Source organism: Leptopilina boulardi, unplaced genomic scaffold (assembly GCF_019393585.1).
Source record: "Leptopilina boulardi isolate dan_hultmark-lab unplaced genomic scaffold, ZJU_Lbou_2.1 LbouV2_249, whole genome shotgun sequence".
NCBI lineage: Eukaryota > Metazoa > Arthropoda > Insecta > Hymenoptera > Figitidae > Leptopilina > Leptopilina boulardi.
Genome location: NW_026137806.1, coordinates 1,270,586 through 1,291,583, shown reverse-complemented (window position 1 = coordinate 1,291,583; position 20,998 = coordinate 1,270,586). Strand labels below are relative to the sequence as shown.

Here is a 20,998-nt window from a genome sequence, read left to right as displayed (position 1 = left end):
TGAATTTCAAAATCTGACTTGAATATCGTAAACAGCGACGTTCAAAACCCCTGAGTAACAGATTTTAAGTGATTTTAATTAATTTTTAAATTTTTAAAAAATTATCTGCCACATTGGTTCCGCCATTTTGAATTTTTGAAATCTGACTATAGATTCGTAATCAGCGACCCTTAAAACCCCTGAGTAATAATTTTTAAGTATTTTAAAATCATTTTTGCCATTTTTTGAAAAGTCGTCCGCCATATTGGCTCCGCCATTTTGAATTTTTAAAATCTGACTTTGAAATCGTCATCAGCGATCTTAAATACCTTAGTATACACATTTGCACAAGTTTTGGTCATTCAAAAATTTACTGACATTTTAGGCCCACTTATGAGATTTTGGCCTCGACTGCGAAGGGGTTAAGCGTTGATTTGAAGACATTTATTTTTACCTAATTTTCAAAAAAGCTTCTCGTGCCCACTAATGAAATTTATTCACTACGTTCTTTTTTGTTTCCTGTGTGTGTGTGTGTGTGTGTGTTTTTTTTTTTTTTTTTTTTTGTAGGAATGGGAAGATAATAAAAAATTCGTTTAATTCAGTTACAAATTACTCTCGGACATATCTACGCGTGTAACACTGTTTTTTTTTGAGAGAGAGAAATTAACAATTCTCGTTAGCTGATTCTCGCGTGGAAGACAATTAATTAGTGAATGAATTTTGCTAATTTTTAGTTTTAGAAAATTATCTACTCGAGAAACATTCGTAGCTTTGCCACAAATCATATCTCCCTAGAGAGAGAAAGAGAGAGAGAGAGAGAGAGAAGGTGCATCGCTTCTGAACTTTAAAGTGGAAAGAGATATTGTGTGCTATGATGTGAAGAGGTGAAGGGGGACTAGAGAGAGAGAAAGAGAGAGAAATATTATGTGTATATATATATATATATGTCGAGAAATGGGGGTTTGGCAACAATTGTGAAAAAGCTCAACGAGCTCGTTCGTTCGTCGACTGCATCCGGAAATTGCGGCGGTTGAATTATTGCAGGTGCTTAAAAAATGCTCTATGAAAAGAGAGGAGAGAGAGAGAGAGAGAGAGAGAGTGAAGGGGGGGTGTTAAATAGAGGGACGGTAAATTTTACATTTACAGAAAGTGCGACGTATATTTCAAAATGTGGTTTAAAGTGTTTCACTTATATGACATATATATTTGCCGAATAGGATTTCAAAGAGTTCCACTTATCATTCACAAAATAGAAAATTCAAATTTTTTATTATTATTTTCAATTTCAATTTAATATTGAAAACGAATCATTGAATTTTTAGGGCTTCGTGACTTATGCCCAATAGCCTATCACAGAAAATTAAAAGGCATTAAAATAAGCGTTGCAGCTTATTTTAATACCTTTTAATTTTCTGTGTTAGTTTTGCTTTGGCGTTCGTCCGTCCGTCCGTCCGTCGTACACTTGTATACGGTTACCATGACATTTAATTTATAAATTTTTTTTACTCATTTTTTTTTATGATTATATTTATATTTAAAATTCAATTTAATATCCAATTTTTTTTTTTTCAACCAAGTGTGTTAATTATTTAATACACAGTATGTGAAAGATTGTTTTAACAAAAAAGTTAATATTCTCTCTGTGTGCGAACACAATTTTTAACAGTTTAATTTTTGGACACTTTATTAAATAATAAATTATTATACGTTTTTGTTGTTTTTTATATATATAACAAACAATAGAATTTTTCAGGCAAATTTTAAATTAAAGTACTTTAAAGAATTAGCTTAACGATTCATAAATGAGAGTAAAGTACACAGGTGTAGTATATTCACGACCAGCTTTAATAATTCCCAAAAAAAAAAAGAAATGACTTTTATGAAACCATGACATTTTAATGTTTATGTAGTCATTTTATGGTTTCAATTACTTAGGCAGAAGATAAACAACACGCGGATTACGTTTTTATTTTGTTTCTGTCGAAAATTGAAATTGACTTTGTATATGATAATTTTTTTTTTTCATAATAAAATTTTTTTTTTTATAATATTAATTATTATAATTATATATGAAAATATAGTCTAAATTGAAAATAGTTAATACACCTTTCGTCTAATTTCCATTTTCCATTTCCCCAGTCACTTTATCTTCCATTTTGCACTTCCATCATATATATCAACTATATACCATATCCGTCTCATTATCCGCTTTCGTGACAGTTATCAATTCTCAACTCCCCCCTTTTCCTTCACTTGTCTCTGTAAGATTATAACGCTCATGACAAACCTATTACGTGGTTTATGTTCGAGACGGTCCAGTTCTAACAGAAACTTGATGAAAATGTAATCACAAACTGCTCTCTAAATTTGATGAGCTTTGTATATAACGATACTAATTTTCTAAATAGTTTATTGTCGTTAACTAAAGAATGACCTTATATATATATGTTATAATCTAAAAATTTATGACCCAGTCAGAGTTTATGGCCGCATATATATATACAACTGAATCTTGTGCTAATAAATCTGTAGAAAGTCCAACATTAACGCAAAAGATTTTATCGCATTTCTTGTTATGAACATCTGCGAGTCGTATTTATTTCTGATAACATTACTTAATTATATTCATATCAAGATTTAATTATTCATATTTAATAATTAAAAGAATAATTAATATTTAATTATGAATTTTTAAGTAAAATTAATTATTAATTACTTTCTTGATTTTAATTAAAAAGTAGTAATTTTTTTTCGTCGTTTATGTAATATTTATTATATTACTAGTAATCGATAAATTAACGATGATAATGCTAATTTAATTGAAATTTATTATTTAAATAAAATTGAAGAGAAATATTTTCAATTTTAAAAGAATATGAATCTGATAAAAATTTATTAATTTTTTAAATTATTTTTTTTTTTTGCTTTTTAATATATACTAATTTGTTGGAAATCCTTTAAAAGGATGAAAATATATGTACATAATTTTTAATTAAATTATTGATAAGAGAGAGAGAGAGAGAGAGAGAGAGAAATATCGAAGAGATATGACTTAATTTAAAAGATGATCCTGTGAAATAATTTCAAACTTATAGGAAATTCGGATCGTATTGCTTTTACCCTCAACTTTTTTATTATTATTTTATTTTTTTTTTTAACTTTCTGACATTTCTCGCAGCGCTCATTTTACTATTTCCCGTTCCACTGAACTCAACTCATTCTCTCTCTTATCAAATCTACAAGAAGTAAAAGATAATTTCGTGGAGACACGATAAAAGTAGTTTTTTTTTAAAACGCTATTCTCTTATTTCTATAATGAAAAACTAGTTAACATCATTTTATATATAATTCTGATTTGTTTTATCAAAAAATTTTTTTTTTATTATTTTTGTTGTTATTATTATTATTTAACTAATGAAAAATAGAAACTCTATTAAAATTTTACAACATGGAGAATATTTTTTTTTTTTTTGTATAAAAGAAATGATTCTCTGTTTTCAACGAGAAAGTAAAATTTCCTCTCTTTTTTTTACATTCATTTTGTCTTTAAAAAATAGAAAATAAACTGCACGAGAGATATGTATAAAAACTAAAGCATATTATCCTGTACATATTTCTCTTTTTTTTCCAACTATTTTAGTCCAACTTTAATGCGATGAATGAAACTCACTCCTCTTAAAAATGTAGTACGTATATAATATGATGGTATATACTCTTCACAGGGCTTGTTATACTAATGAAAAATGTCTTTTTTCTTTAACTTTATTATACTGGATTTTATATTAATTTTTTTCTCTAACGAGAATTTAAATCTTTATAAATTTTAGAAAGTGAATTTTAATTTATATTTTTTGTTTATTATTACTAATTTTTTTTTTGTTTTTTTATCTTGTGCAATTTTAATTTTAATAATTAATTTTATTGAGGTTTGAAAAAAAAAAATTTAATTTATTTTTAAATGGAAAAAAAATTATCAGTAACTATGCTCGCAACAGAGGGGTTAAAGTGTAAGAAAGGAGTTGATAGCTTTAAGGTTCAACATTTAAAAAATTAACGACTTTCCAACGGGCTATTTTTCTCTCTCTTTTTCTCTCTCTTTTTCTCTCTCTTTTTCTCTAAAATCGACGAGCACAATTTCAACTTTCAGGCCGGAAGCTCGTCGATGTCTCTAACAATTTCAAGCTTGCTAAAACTATATACTCACTTCCATTCCATTTTACCCTCGATTCTCGTCGACCCTCTGTCCTGAGTGTCGTAAATCTTGCAGGAAACGTCCCTTTGCGTCCACAACAGGTCGTGCATGATCCAAGACCTCGAAGAAAATTCTACAGTTAGTGTATTGCTCTATTACCTTCTCCCCCCCCCCCTCTCATTCCCATATAATGTTTGTGGCTATATTCCTCTTTATTACATAAATAATGTTACATATAAACCTCAACTTTTACCCTTGCTTAATTCACTTATATTTACTCTAAATTTTAGTTTAGGGAAAATTTCTTGCATTTTTTTTAACAATGTAAACTAGTTTTGGGTTTTTTTTTAAAATAAATATATATATTTTTTTTAAATAAACTTTATAAGGTTGCAAAATAACCTTTAAGGTTGTTGCATAGTATTCTTCAAGGTTGTAAATTATTATTTAAGGTTGTAAAGTATTTTTTAAGGTTGCAAAACAACCTTCAAGGTTGTAAATTATTATTTAAGGTTGTAAATTATTCTTTAAGGTTACAAAATAACTTTTAAGATTGTAAAGTATTCTTTAAAATTGTTAAAAAAAATTTTACAAGGTTGCAAAATAATCTTCAAAGTTGTAAATTATTATTTAAGGTTGTAAACTATTCTTTAAGGTTGAAAATAACTATCAAGGTTGTAAAGTATTCTTTAAGATTGTTAAAAAAAACTTTACAAGGTTGAAAAGTATTCTTCAAGATTGTAAATTATTATTTAAGGTTGTAAACTATTCTTTAAGGTTGCAAAATAAATTTCAAGGTTGTAAAGTATTCTTGAAGATTCTTAAAAATAACTTTACAAGGTTGCAAAATAATCTTCAAGGTTGTAAATTATTATTTAAGGTTGTAAACTATTCTTTAAGGTTGCAAAATAATCTTCAAGGTTGTAAATTATTATATAAGGTTGTAAACTATTCTTTAAGGTTGCAAAATAACTTTAAAGGTTGTAAAGTATTCTTTAAGGTTGCAAAACAGCCTTCAAGGTTGCAAAATAATCTTCAAGGTTTTTAATTATAATTTAAGGTTGTAAACTATTCTTAGAGGTTGCAAAATAACTTTCAAGGTTGTAAAGTATTCTTTAAGATTGTTAAAAAAAACTTTACAAGGTTGCAAAATAATTTTCAAGGTTGTAAATTATTCTTTGAGGTGTAAACTATTTATTAAGATTGTAAACTATTCTTGAAGGTTGTTAATTTAATTTTACTATAATAAAACCATCAAAGTTGTAAATTTTTTTTTAACTTTAAACCTTATACATAGCAAACTGTAAGGTTGCAGATTATTTATACCTTCAAAGTTATAAAGTATTTTTTAAGATTTTGTAAAATAGTGATTAATTTTTAAAATTTTTTATTTGAATTCGTGTTAAAACGAATTCATTTTTAAAAAAAAATTATTTATAAAAAATATAAATATATAGAAAATTTTTTAATTACAATAAAAAGAAAAGGTAAAAAGAATTTGTAACGTACAACAATAAAGCGTACCAATAATTTTTGTAATGCATCGTGCATTGTTGCGATAAAAGAAAATTATTCTAATATTTCGGTTAAAATTTATCTTTCTTTTTTTTATATCTATGTATATATGTTGGGAAGAATGTTATCCTAAAATCCGGTTAAATATTTTATCATTCTTTTATTTTTATTTTTTTTTTCATAATATATATGATATGATTTTCAACAAATCACGTATAATAGAAATAGAAAAAAAATATTTAATATTTTTATTCAAAATTTATAATTGTTATTAATAATCTATTTTTTCTTTTGTTTCAGGTATGTGTCAACGTGAAAATTTTTGATGTATTCGTTAAAACCCATTGTCTAAAAGGTAGGAAAATCATTTTCCAATATTTTTCTTTTTTTAATGTAAATCTCCTGAAAAGCTTAACACAATTATATATATACAGTTTACGATAATCAATGAATGTTATTTATCAAATCCTGTAATTTTCTTTTTAGTTTAAAAATATGTTACCGCTTTTTTTTGGTCTATATATATATATATATATATATATATGATATCGGAAACAGTTAAAATGTGGCTCGCCTATTGTGTATTTGAAAAAGTACTTGCATATCGATGTCATAAAGCTTTTTTCCTGAAATACTCGAATAGATTTTAAAATTGAAATAAAAGCATAAAAAAAAACTTGAAAAAGATTGGAACTTCTGAATTTATCATGAAATATATATATATATATTCTATTCATTTAAGGGAATATATGTATATATGTTGATCACAATATTGAACCTAAAGTAAATTTCTCTTTATTTGAGAGTTTTCCTTTTAGATTGAAAATATATTCATCTGTTATTGAGAGGAATCTTCAATAGTAGATGAGTATTTTTCATTCAAAGAGAAAAATATTATCAATTGAAAAGCAGTATAGCACTATATATATATATATTGCAGAATATCAAGTTGTAAATATAAAGAATTTTTTTTTCTTGTTATTATTTTATATCACGCGAATAAATAAATTTTTATACTTTATTAGGATAATTTAATCAATATGAATTTGTCCTATTGTAATTTTTTCTAATTTATATATTTAAAACTTCTTTTATAATATTTGTTTTATTTCGTTTTCGGCTAAAGTTTCGTTTCAGAGACGATTTTTTTTTAGATTTCAGATACCTGATGGCTAAATCTTTCGTTTTTTCTGCGGATGTTTATTGTATTTTTCTTTTTCAAACTTTTTCTAGATATTTTGAGCTTTTAATCGCATAAAATTTGTTTGCAGTTTCCGTTGAAGTGAAAAACAAAAAACTTTCTCGAATCGTTGCTATATTAGCAGAAAATCCTTTGTTATTTCAACATATGAAGTTTTGTTTGTTTCATTTTCGAAACGTTGAAAATCTCTCTCCTGGTAAAAAAAAGGAAAAAAAATGTAGAATAAATTATATATATAGGGTTGCAAATTGAAATTCAAGGTAAAATAAATTATAGAAGGTTAGAAAATACATTTATTAGATTGTAAATTATTTTTGAAGGTTGCAAAAAGGTTCTAATAGAAAATTATAACACTGAAAAAAAGATTTGGTATTAACAACCAAACATTTGGTTGGTATTTAAAATTTTTTTGTTGAATCAACAAAATTTTTTGTTATCTCAATCAAACTTTAGTTAGGACAACAAAAATCCTTTTTTTTCTAATTTTGGTTGTGTTAAACAAATTTTGATTGAGACAATTAAAATTTTGTTGATTTAACAAAAAAATTTTGGTTACTTAAATACCAACCAAACGTTTGGTTGTCAATGCCAAACCCTTCTTTCAGTGAAGATTGTAAAACAAAGTAGAAGGTTCTAAGTTTGATAGCACTATAATAAATTGAAAAAGATTTTCAACTAAATTTAAAGGTTATAAATTATTCTTCAAGGTTGCAAAAAGGTTCTAATAGAAAATTATATTATAAAACAAAGTAGAGAAGGTTCTAAATTGAAGGTTCTAGAACAAACTATCTGTAGAGTAAATTAGATGAGGTTTGCAAAATTGAAGGTGGTAAATTATTTTTCAAGATTGTAAAAAAAATTTGTAGATTCTAGAACAATTTTGAAGGTTGTAAAGTTATTTTTGAAAATTTTTAGGTTGTAAAACAAGCTGTAGAACCTAGATTAACATTGAAGGTTGTTGATAAAATTTTAAGGTTGTAGAATACTTTGTTAAAAAAAAGTTCTAATAGAAAATTATATTATAAAACAAAGCAGAGAAGGTTCTAAATTGAAGGTTCTAGAACAAACTATCTGTAGAGTAAATTAGATGAGGTTTGCAAAATTGAAGGTGGTAAATTATTTTTCAAGATTGTAAAAAAAAATTGTAGATTCTAGAACAATTTTGAAGGTTGTAAAGTTATTTTTGAAAATTTTTAGGTTGTAAAACAAGCTGTAGAACCTAGATTAACATTGAAGGTTGTTGATAAAATTTTAAGGTTGTAGAATACTTTGTTAAAAAAAAGTTCTAATAGAAAATTATATTATAAAACAAAGCAGAGAAGGTTCTAAATTGAAGGTTCTAGAACAAACTATCTGTTAGAATAAATTACATAAGGTTTGCAAAATTGAAGGTGGTAAATTATTTTTCAAGATTGTAAAAAAAATTTGTAGATTCTAAAACAATTTTGAAGGTTGTAAAGTTATTTTTGAAAATTTGTAGGTTGTAAAATAATATTCAAGCTGTAGAACCTACATTAACATTGAAGGTTGTTGATAAAATTTTAAGGTTGTAGAATACTTTGTTAAAAAAAAGTTCTAATAGAAAATTATATTATAAAACAAAGCAGAGAAGGTTCTAAATTGAAGGTTCTAGAACAAACTATCTGTTAGAATAAATTACATAAGGTTTGCAAAATTGAGGGTGGTAAATTATTTTTCAAGATTTTAAAAAAAAATTGTAGATTCTAGAACAATTTTGAAGGTTGTAAAGTTATTTTTGAAAATTTTTAGGTTGTAAAACAAGCTGTGGAACCTAGATTAACATTGAAGGTTGTTGATAAAATTTTAAGGTTGTAAAATACTTTGTTAAAAAAAGAGTTTAGAAATTTTTTTTTTTTTTGATTGCATAAATTGAAATATAACAATTTTGTAATTTCTCTCGTCAACATCACTCAACACTTGTTCGTCTATTGTTTGTTTCTATTTGTTTGAATCGATCTGATGTACTTTGTGGAATTGGTCGTTGGTTGATCGTAGCCATAGTATACTGGTCAATATAACCACCCTTTCCTGTATCACAAACACCAGTTCCATTTACAATTGTGTGAACCACAAACTGTATTTTGCGATTTGCAGTATTCGACCGGTATTCACTTGCGAAGGGATTCCCTGGATGACTGAGCAGGTTGCCAGGGACTTCCCCGATATTCATATATATATATATATATATATATAGCCGATTCTATGCATCCCTTTTGTTAGTTGCGTCCCATATTTCAACAAGGTCGTTGAAGCGACTCCCATAGCATTCACATGCGAGTATACACATTCTGTTCAAATGTATCCTCTATATATTTTGGTTCATAATTTCCAAATTAAAAAAAAATAATTCTCAATAATAATATCGATATGTAGGCGAAATTGTCAATTATTATTTTTATATTTAATTATTTGTAAAGCAAGAAAAACTTATCTAATTTAAATTCCAAAGTTTATTTTCTTTATCATTTATTGATCAAAAGAGAATTTTTTGAGGCGAACAGAAAATTTCTTCTATTAGGGAAAATTTTTCTTTAGATCAAAGAAATGTAATGTATTTCCATATATAGCAAAAGTTTGTTTGTTTTATTCAAAAAAAAAAAAAAAAAATTCCTTTTGAACGTAGTAAATTTAGTAAAAATTCTTGAATTTATTTTTCTCTCTATTTCACTGAAATATTCATGAAACGTGTGTGACCTGGAATTTTTCCTAATACTTTACACAATTTTCCTTGACATTGGCATATTATATATGTATATGGTATTTTTATATTTCTTTTGTATATAAAATTTAAAAGAAAGAAAATTTTTAACTATTTTTCATAATTATTATTAAAAAAAAAAAAAATTAGTCAAAGAAGATCTTTAGTTGGAAAAAAAAATTTATTATTTGTGAGTGCGTTAACTCATTCATTTCCTCAGAAAAAAAAATATATAAAAAATTTATTTTAAGAATCATAAAAGGGCGCGCTCATTTCATATTCGCTCCGGGCGCCATTTCATCTAAAGCCGAACCTGTTAATAATTTAAAGGAGTAAAAAACAAAATGTTTAAAAACATTTTTAAGGGAAGTACTTAAAATTAATCAAAAAAATATTATCAAAAGATGTTTTTATTTATTTTTTTTTTTTTTAAATAAAAATGATAATAATATAAATAATAATATCGGAGAAATATGTTTCTTTAAAATGAAAATAATTCATTTTCTCGTTGTGAAAATCGCATTACGTTGAATAAAACGTTGATTTATTCAGAAATTTGCAAAATGCATTCAAACGGAGATTTCTTCGACACAGTACTTGAGTTGAAGGTGCTATTATGGACCGCAGCATACAATTCCCTATGGAACGAGACTTTTGGATCATGAAAGCCCAGGAACTTCGCATTATTCACCACCCGATATTAATTTGAATCGAGTGTCGGGGAAGTTATTCACAAAAATTGATTGTGTAATTTTCTCTTTTAGTTTATTTGTTTTTTTTACATTGAAATATAAAGGTGGATTAAACTTAAATTTTCGCTATGTAATCCGTGAAAAATGTTACTCCCCCCCCCCTCTCTCTCTCTTTAAAAATTAGCTTCTATTATTCAATTTTCATGATTTCTACTAAATAAAAAAAATTTACAATATATACGTTCATTACATTTAAAACAATTTCGAAATTTAAATAAATTATAGTTTTTAAAGTATAATAATTAATAATTATTAAATAAAAAATATATATGATAAATTTTTAACGTGAAATAAACTTTTAAATTTAGAGAATATAACTTTTATAATGAGTTTTATACCAGTAAGGAATTAATAATTTTTTTTTTTTTTCATTTTACCGAGAGTTAAAAATTATTAGAACTGAAATAACTCGAGCAATTAACATTAAATTAAAGTACTCGTAACTATATATATATTTCTGCACATCAAATAATTTTCCTCATTAAAATTGACTTTTAAATGTAGAGAAATGAAAATTGTTTTTGTAAAACTCGTTTCTATAATTATTCCTACGCAAATAAACTGTGAGAAATTATTTGAATTTTAATGCAAACTATTTTCATTTCGTCTCTTTTCTTTTCTTCCTTTTTTTTGGTTTGAACAACAAACAAAATGTGGTGAATAACTTCTCTTTTGCAATTGGTGAATTGAAGGACGTGTGTTCATTTGCTATGATTTCTGTTATTTTTATATGAAAGAAATAGTTGGATAAATTCGCGCACTGGAAGTACACTTCCGGTTTGTTCGTTGCTCATTTTCTGTACATTTATATATATATTGAAGTCTACTAGTTGGTCCAATTCTGGTTAGAGCATTCGCGGTTGCCGCCTGAGAGGGCAACGTTCCACACGATAAATTAATGCAATCGTTCCTCCTACGTTTCCTCATCCTCAATGACTCGATACAAATAACCTGCAGTGTGATAACATGTGTTATTTCGATTTGATATTGATGTCTATTGATACTTCCGTTAGATTGAATCATCTCTTCGAGTATATAAGTCGTTCTTCTCTATTAATGTAGGATAAGAAAAGAAAAAAAATGTATAGAATCATCAGTGTGAGGAGGTAAAATATGTATGAAAATTATTTTCTTATTTTAACACGCAAAAAGCGTAAAAATTGCTTAAGGTTCTACAATCTTAATGTTTAAATTATATATTCCTAAAATTTTGTTCTAAAAGCTACAAGTTAGATTTACAACCTTAAAAAATATTTTACAACCTTGAGGGTAATTTTGCAACCTTATTCTTTGTTTTTCATTTTCTAATTTTGTTTTAGAACCTTCAAATTTGTTTTACAATCTAGAAGAATAATTTACAACCTTTTTCTAAATCTTGTTTTAGAACCTTCAATATTGGTTTACAACCTTAAAGAATATTTTACCACCTTGATGGTAATTTTGCAACCTTATTCTTTAATTTTTAGTTTGCATTCCCTAACTTTGGTCTAGAACCTTCAAATTTGTTTTACTATCTAGAAGAATACTTTACAACCTTTTCTTAAAGGTTGTTTTAGAACCTTCAAGATCTAGAATATTTTACAACCTTGAGGGTAATTTTGCAACCTTATTCCTTAATCATTGTTTTGCATTCCCTAACTTTTTTTTAGAACCTTCAAATTTGTTCTACAACTTTCAAAAGTCATTCTAGAACCTAAAAAATGGGTTTACATCTTCAAGATTGTTTTACAACCTTCAAATTTGTTTTACTTTTTTCTAAAATCACAAAAAGTTTGTATTACATTACTAAAATTTGTTTTAGAACCTTCAAATTTGTTTTACAATCTAGAAGAATACTTTACAACCTTCTTCTAAATCTTTTTTTAGAACCTTCAATATTGGTTTACAACCTTAAAGGATATTTTACCACCTTGATGGTAATTTTGCAACCTTATTCTTTAATTTTTAGTTTGCATTCCCTAACTTTGGTCTAGAACCTTCAAATTTGTTTTACTATCTAGAAGAATACTTTACAACCTTTTCTTAAAGGTTGTTTTAGAACCTTCAAGATCTAGAATATTTTACAACCTTGAGGGTAATTTTGCAACCTTATTCTTTGTTTTTCATTTTCTAATTTTGTTTTAGAACCTTCAAATTTGTTTTACAATCTAGAAGAATAATTTACAACCTTCTTCTAAATCTTTTTTTAGAACCTTCAATATTGGTTTACAACTTTAAAGAATATTTTACCACCTTGATGGTAATTTTGCAACCTTATTCTGTAATTTTTAGTTTGTATTCCCTAACTTTGGTCTAGAACCTTCAAATTTGTTTTACTATCTAGAAGAATACTTTACAACCTTTTCTTAAAGGTTGTTTTAGAACCTTCAAGATCTAGAATATTTTACAACCTTGAGGGTAATTTTGCAACCTTATTCCTTAATCATTGTTTTGCATTCCCTAACTTTTTTTTAGAACCTTCAAATTTGTTCTACAACTTTCAAAAGTCATTCTAGAACCTAAAAAATGGGTTTACATCTTCAAGATTGTTTTACAACCTTCAAATTTGTTTTACTTTTTTCTAAAATCACAAAAAGTTTGTATTACATTACTAAAATTTGTTTTAGAACCTTCAAATTTGTTTTACAATCTAGAAGAATACTTTACAACCTTCTTCTAAATCTTTTTTTAGAACCTTCAATATTGGTTTACAACCTTAAAGGATATTTTACCACCTTGATGGTAATTTTGCAACCTTATTCTTTAATTTTTAGTTTGCATTCCCTAACTTTGGTCTAGAACCTTCAAATTTGTTTTACTATCTAGAAGAATACTTTACAACCTTTTCTTAAAGGTTGTTTTAGAACCTTCAAGATCTAGAATATTTTACAACCTTGAGGGTAATTTTGCAACCTTATTCTTTGTTTTTCATTTTCTAATTTTGTTTTAGAACCTTCAAATTTGTTTTACAATCTAGAAGAATAATTTACAACCTTCTTCTAAATCTTTTTTTAGAACCTTCAATATTGGTTTACAACTTTAAAGAATATTTTACCACCTTGATGGTAATTTTGCAACCTTATTCTGTAATTTTTAGTTTGTATTCCCTAACTTTGGTCTAGAACCTTCAAATTTGTTTTACTATCTAGAAGAATACTTTACAACCTTTTCTTAAAGGTTGTTTTAGAACCTTCAAGATCTAGAATATTTTACAACCTTGAGGGTAATTTTGCAACCTTATTCCTTAATCATTGTTTTGCATTCCCTAACTTTTTTTTAGAACCTTCAAATTTGTTCTACAACTTTCAAAAGTCATTCTAGAACCTAAAAAATGGGTTTACATCTTCAAGATTGTTTTACAACCTTCAAATTTGTTTTACTTTTTTCTAAAATCACAAAAAGTTTGTATTACATTACTAAAATTTGTTTTAGAACCTTCAAATTTGTTTTACAATCTAGAAGAATACTTTACAACCTTTTCCTAAATCTTGTTTTAGAACCTTCAAAATTGGTTTTTAACTTTAAAGTATATTTTACAACCTTGAGAGTAATTTTGCAACCTTATTCTTTAATGTTTGTTTTGCATTCCCTAACTTTGTTTTAGAAACAACAAATTTGTTCTACAACTTTTAAGTCATTCTAAAACCAAAAAAATTGGTTTTCATCTTAAAGGTTGTTTTACAACCTTAAAATTTGTTTTACTTTTTTCTAAAACCACAAAAAGTTTGTATTACATTAATAAAATTTGTTTTAGTACCTTCAAATTTGTTTTACAATCTATTAGAATACTTTACAACCTTTTCCTAAAGCTTGTTTTAGAACCTTCAATATTGGTTTACAACCTTAAAGAATATTTTACCACCTTGATGGTAATTTTGCAACCTTATTCTGTAATTTTTACTTTGCATTCCCTAACTTTGGTCTAGAACCTTCAAATTTGTTTTACAACTGTCAAAAGTTATTTTAGAACCTAAAAAAATGTTTTTCATCTTAAAAATTGTTTTACAATTTTTAATATTTCCTTTACTTTTTTCTAAAACCACAAAAAGTTTGTATTACATTACTAAAATTTTTTTTTTAGGATCTTTTAATTTGTTTTACAACCTAGAAGAATACTATTTACAACCTTGAGGGTACTTTCTAAGTTTTAGGTTATGTTTACAACTTTAAAATTTGTTTTACTGCCTAACTAACTTTTATTAATTTCTTTCATCATATACTCAATAATTTAAATATATTTTTAATTTCTTTGTGAAAAATTTTTTTCCCCCTAGTGTTTTTTTATATATATATACAGGTAAAAAGCAACCGGAAATTGAAGCTTGGAGTGTTTTTGAAAAGCCTGAAATATCAGAAGGTTTTTATTTATAAGAAAGAGAAAAAAGTGAGGGGAAGAGTTTAGAAAGAGAGACGATTGCGTGTCACATATAGAGTGCAATAATAAAGAAGGGGGGGGAGGGGAGAAGTAGAGAAAAACATGATATCGTAGTCACGTAGACCAGACTTCTGGACCAAAAGCATCGAATAGGATTAGTCTTGAGCAACTTTTGGAATTTTATAACTAGAAAACTTTTTTACTGAAACTCACCCACAAAACCTTCTCATAAATTGAAAACTTTTTAACTTTTACGAAGTGATATAACTAAAGAAAAGATCACTTTGTATAACTTTCTAACTCAATTGCTCTAAAATCAACTTTGCTTAAATAATTAGCTATAAACATTTATTAATCATTCAAAACTAAAAAGATGACAATATTTTATTTTTTTTTTTTTTATATATTTTTGTCACCTTTTATTATATTTATTTCTATTATTAGAATGGAACGATAATTTAAATTATCATAGAACTATATCTATATATATATATGTATGTGTGTGTGTGCTAAATGTCGAAATTTATTTTCACGCTCTGAACTTTCTGCATAATGACCTTTTCCATTTCATTCTTTATCCATTAAATTATCGACGTCATATGCAAACTGTAATTAATACGTAATTAAAGTTATTACAATTCGAGTCACAAAACATGGATATTATAATGGGATTACACATATTTTCTTTTATTCTACTGATTAAATGTCATTATTTATTAATTAAAAAATATAATTATTAATACATTTCTATAAAAATTGCTTCTTTTGATAATTTAAAAAACATAATTTTTTATGAGCAAAATTTTTCAAGGTTTTTTTTGAAAAAATAATACGAAAAACAAACTTGCACGTTTCAGAACAAGAATATTGAATAAATTATATAAAATTGTGAAATAAATTTTAAGGTTGTAATTTATATTCTTGAAGATTGTAAATTATTCTACATGGTTGTAACGTAAAATTTAATTAATTATAAGGTTGTAGAATAAATTTAAAGGTTTTAGAACAATCTTGAATGTTTATAGAACATAAAGTTGGAAACTAAAACATTTAAGGTTGTAAATATAGTACTAGTTGTAAATCATTTTTTAAGGCTGTAAAATAAAATTGCATCTTCTGGAACAAGATTGTAAAACAAATTTAAAGGTTCCAATACAAATTTGAAGGTCCTATAATTTTATGTAAGGTTGTAAACAAATCTTGAAGGTTGTAAACAAAATTTAAAGGTTCTAGAACCTTGTAAAAACCTTGTAAAACCACATTCAAGATGAAAAATATTTTTCTATATTCTAGAATAAGTTTGAAGGTTGTAAAGTAAGTTTGTAGGTTGTAGAACAAATTTTAAGGTTGTAAAACAAATTTGAAAGTTCTAGAACAAGTTTGAAGGCTCTATAATTTTATGTAAGGTTGTAAACTAATCTTGAAGGTTGTAAACATAATTTAAAGGTTCTATAATAATTTTATGAATGTAAAACAAACTTTTTGTAGTTGTAAAATAACAAAGTCCCAACAAACAAGTTGTAAGACCACTTTCAAGATGAAATACATTTTCTAGATTCTAGAATAAGTTTGAAGGTTGTAGAGTAAGTTTGTAGGTTGTAGAACAAATTTTAAGGTTGTAAAACAAATTTGAAAGTTCTAGAATAAGTTTGAAGGCTCTATAATTTTATGTAATGTTGTAAACTAATCTTGAAGGTTGTAAACAAAATTTAAAGGTTCTAAAATAAATTTATGAATGTAAAACAAACTTTTTGTGGTTGTAAAATAACAAAGAACAAACAAACAAGTTGTAAAACCACTTTCAAGATGAAATACATTTTTGTAGATTCCAGAACAAGTTTAAAAGCTCTATAATTTTATTTAAGGTTATAAACTAATCTTGAAGGTTGTAAACAAAATTTAAAGGTAAGAATAAATTTATGAATGTAAAACAAACTTTTTTTGGTTGTAAAATAACAAACAAAGAAGTTGTAAACCAACTTCTAAGATAGAAAACAGTTTTTTAGGTTCTAGAATAAGTTTGAAGGTTGTAGAGTAAGTTTGTAGGTTGTAGAACAAATTTTAAGGTTCGGGAATAATCTTTGAAGCTTGTATATCGAATTTTAAAATTATGGAATAAACTGTAAACTTCTAAAATTGCACTCAAGTCCGTAAATTGTTCTTTAAGGTTGTAAATCATTTTTGAAGGTTGTAGAAGTAGCTTCAGGAATGTAAAGGAAACTGTTTAACGTTGGTCGCATTACCCTAAGTGGCAGTGATTTCTTTGACCTAAATTTTCATCTTGGAAATATTTTTTTTTTTATGGAATTGTGTGTTGCGCTGTGCGGTAATAATCCATAATATAATTGAGTAGTTGTAAAAGTCTGTTGCGAACTTTTGCAAAAAGTATATATATATATATATATATATATATATATATATATATATATATATATATATATATATATATATATATATATATATATATATAGTATTTCGAACATTGCTGCGGATTGACATCGAGTTATCTCGAAGTTTCCACTCGCATTCTCGCGGAATACAAGATTTACCGCGGAAACTATGTTTCGAAGCTGAGTCCCAGCTGGTTGTAGACATCGTATCTACTTCCGTTGCATCTAGTCGATTCTTCTCTTCTGACGCTGCTGCTCCTTTTGCTGCAGAATCCGTTTCGGGCTTCGAGTTTCAACTCTCCGACTAAGAAACTTTCAGCATGTGTTATATATGTTCACAGTTTATTTATTTATGTCCTCACTATATCTTCTACAATCCAGTAAAAGTCTTGAAATCGCGTTTCCAAGTCAAGGCTTTGGTTTTGGTATATAACTTAATCTTATCAATCCCTAATTTAAAGGGGCAAAACTTTCTACTAAAGTGCACTAGATTTTCCAAGAACCATAAATTAATACGCAATAAGTCTTGAGAAAGAGCATTTCATTATATTTTATGAACTTGTGAAAATTAGATTTAGATATACATAAAGTAAGACACTTTTCGTCTATATATGTATGTTATTTGAAAAGGACTTTCAACATATTGTTGAAAAATTTCAACAATTCTATTGGAATGTCTATAATTTTATTTCCCTAAATATATTAAATGAAATGAAATTTTTATCGCTCATTTTATGACATCTTCCAAATGGCTCGAAATATCGTCCGGAACATTTTATTGAGAGCAACATATATATATATATATATAGTTCGTCAATATAAATTGAGAGAAATGAAATATATACACGTAAAATAAAATTATAATAAAATAATGCAATTATTTGAAAAAAAAATAATAAAATTTTCAAACATTTTAATTACAATATTAATTTAGAAAAAAAGTAAATTAATGATTAAAAGATTTTTATTTTGATGGAATAAAAAAAAAAGTTTAACTTCATAAATCTTTTGAGAGAGACAGAGAGAGAGAGAGAGAGAAAAAAAGAGTTTTTTCACTTGGCGCGGAAAAGAGTTCCTAAAATCTGTAACTTATTTTCTTTATCGGTGGGGTAATTTCTCCGCAAGAGTTTCAGATTCGCATTGTCACCAATGCGATACCGATTTTGAACGTCACCAGTCCGGAAAATGAGTTTCCGTGTCGGGGTGGTTCAGTGTGCTGATCGACGTTAAAGAAGAAGGAAAAGGACCAAGATGGAAAGGAAATAGATGAAAAGCTTGAACCATATAGCAACTTTGTATTACAGACTTGGTACCTATATATATATGTTAGACGAATAAAACTATTCGCCTGAGAATTCGTTGCATGAGAAACAGGAACAAAATGCATTGCCCTTCTTTTTTGCTTATATATCACCGCTTTTTTTATTACCATTCTCAACGTTTTTCTATTTCATCCCCCCCCCAAAAAAAAAAAATCTTATTCGATTGCTTTTTTCTGTATCCAACTTTTTTGTGCACATTTTTGAAAATTATTTTTTCATTTCTTTCTCATTTAAAAAAAAAATTAAAAATAAAAAGATCATGGTAACCGTTATCATTATAACCATTTCAATACTCTCTTTTTAAATTCAAATCAAAAGTTATTTGTATATAATAAATAATTTATAATTACATTATTTGTGAATTGCTATAGTTTCTATGGTAATGGTTGCTCTAGAAATCAACTATTGCCATAGTAATGTTTTTCATAGTAACTGTTGCCATAGTAACTGTTACCATAGTAACTTTTGCCATAGTACCAACTGTTGCCATAGTACCAACTGTTGCCATAGTAACTGTTGCCATAGTAACTGTTGCCATAGTAATTTTTGCCATAATACCAACTGTTGCCATAGTAACTTTTGCCATAGTACCAACTGTTGCCATAGTAACCTTTGCCATAGTAACTTTTGCCATAGTACCAACTGTTGCCATAGTACCAACTGTTGCCATAGTAACTGTTGCCATAGTAACTGTTGCCATAATAATTTTTGCCATAGTAATTTTTGCCATAATACCAACTGTTGCCATAGTAACCTTTGCCATAGTAACTTTTGCCATAGTACCAACTGTTGCCATAGTACCAACTGTTGCCATAGTAACTGTTGCCATAGTAACTGTTGCCATAGTAATTTTTGCCATAATACCAACTGTTGCCATAGTAACTTTTGCCATAGTACCTACTGTTGCCATAGTAACTTTTGCCATAATACCAACTGTTGCCATAGTAACTTTTGCCATAGTACCAACTGTTGCCATAGTACCAACTGTTGCCATAGTAACTGTTGCCATAGTAACTGTTGCCATAGTAATTTTTGCCATAATACCAACTGTTTCCATAGTAACCTTTGCCATAGTAACTTTTGCCATAGTACCAACTGTTGCCATAGTCACTGTTGCCATAGTAACTGTTGCCATAGTAACCTTTGCCATAGTACCAACTGTTGCCATAGTAACTTTTGCCATAGTACCAATTGTTGTCATAGTAACTGTAGCCATAGTAACTATCGCCATAGTAAGTAACTGTTGAAATTGCAGCTGTTGCCATAGTAACTATTTCCATAGTAAATGTTGCCATAGTAACGTTTTTCATAGTAACTGTTGCCATAGTAATGGTAATGGTATAGTAATGCTATGATAATGGTTGCTATGGAAACGGTTGCCATGAAAACCATACGTGTGTACGACAGACAGACGGACGGACGCCAAAGCGAAACTATAAGGTTTTCGGCCCTGGGCCACGAAAACCTAAAAAACTACTAATTAGAAAACTACTAATTCATGGAGTAAATCGGCTTACTAATTTGAAATAGTAAAAAATACGACTTACTAATAAATTAGTAATTTCTTACTGATTCTTGTTTTTTATTTTTTTGTTTGTTTTATGTTTGTTGTAATTTTTTTTTTGATTAAAAAAAAAATAATAATGGGGATTACTGTAGTAAAACCAATTTCATGTAATATTGCGGAGGAATTCATTGACGTTATATATGTATATATATATAGTGTATAGTGTGAACGTCCCTTAAGACACTGTAATATTCGACGGTACGATTCATCTTGCACACACGTGCAAAACACGTGTGGGGTCGACTTGGTGGAGATTCGAAAGCCCTCTTCAGATAATGACAATGGGATATACAATGCTGGAAAGCAGATGAGAGCGACGAAGAAGAGAGTGAAAGAGAGAAAGAGAGCAAATGACTAGATGAAACAAGAAGGAAAAAAAAAGGAAAAATAAAGGGTCGACATCGTGTGCGACCCTTCACGTTTGCGTCAGTGCTTTTCAAACGAGGGATTCTACACTTGGAAAGAACCTAATAAAAATCCAGAAATTCCCCGAGGATCCTAGAAATGTCATATCACCCCCCTCCCCCTCTCTCACATTTACCCCTCAAGGGAAACACGACAAATGTAAAGAACCCATTTGAAAACACATCATAACAATTACGAACCAGTTTCTAGAATCATATGTTTATTATTTCAACTAATTTTTCTAAGTTCCTTCTGTAAATTTTAGATAAGAGGCATTCGCTTTTTTTTCTGGTGATAAAAAATAAATTTTCCACATTTGAGCCGCTATAGAGAAGAATCTTCCGGTTATTTTCCGAGGTTCAAAGACCCTTTTTTTTCACAGGAAGGGAAGCATTTTGAGATAAAGGGATGAAGATTCTGTAATATTGATAAGCGTTGGTAATCGGATTTGTATTCTCGAAGAAAAAGTGCTCTGAATTATATGATTTTACCGAAATAGATTTTTTTTAATATTAAATTTTTAAAAACAATTTTTTTTTTATAATTCAATAAAAAAAAAAAGTAGTCCTTAGCCAAGGGAAAAATTTTTATTCAAACTTATA

At 27.2% G+C, this 20,998-nt stretch overlaps 1 protein-coding gene across 3 annotated transcripts in view; it reads left to right on the top strand.

The window, feature by feature from the left end:
• LOC127280752 (prolyl 4-hydroxylase subunit alpha-1) overlaps positions 1 to 20,998 on the top strand; it is a 157,688-nt gene that overhangs the window by 42,177 nt on the left and 94,513 nt on the right. Inside the window, exon 2 of one of the 3 annotated variants that reach the window (XM_051303996.1) lies at positions 5,987 to 6,041. The exons of the other annotated variants lie outside the window; for them this stretch is intronic. The gene's annotated coding sequence lies outside the window, so the exon portion shown is untranslated. The remainder of the gene's footprint in view (positions 1 to 5,986; positions 6,042 to 20,998) is intronic. 3 annotated transcript variants of the gene reach the window in all.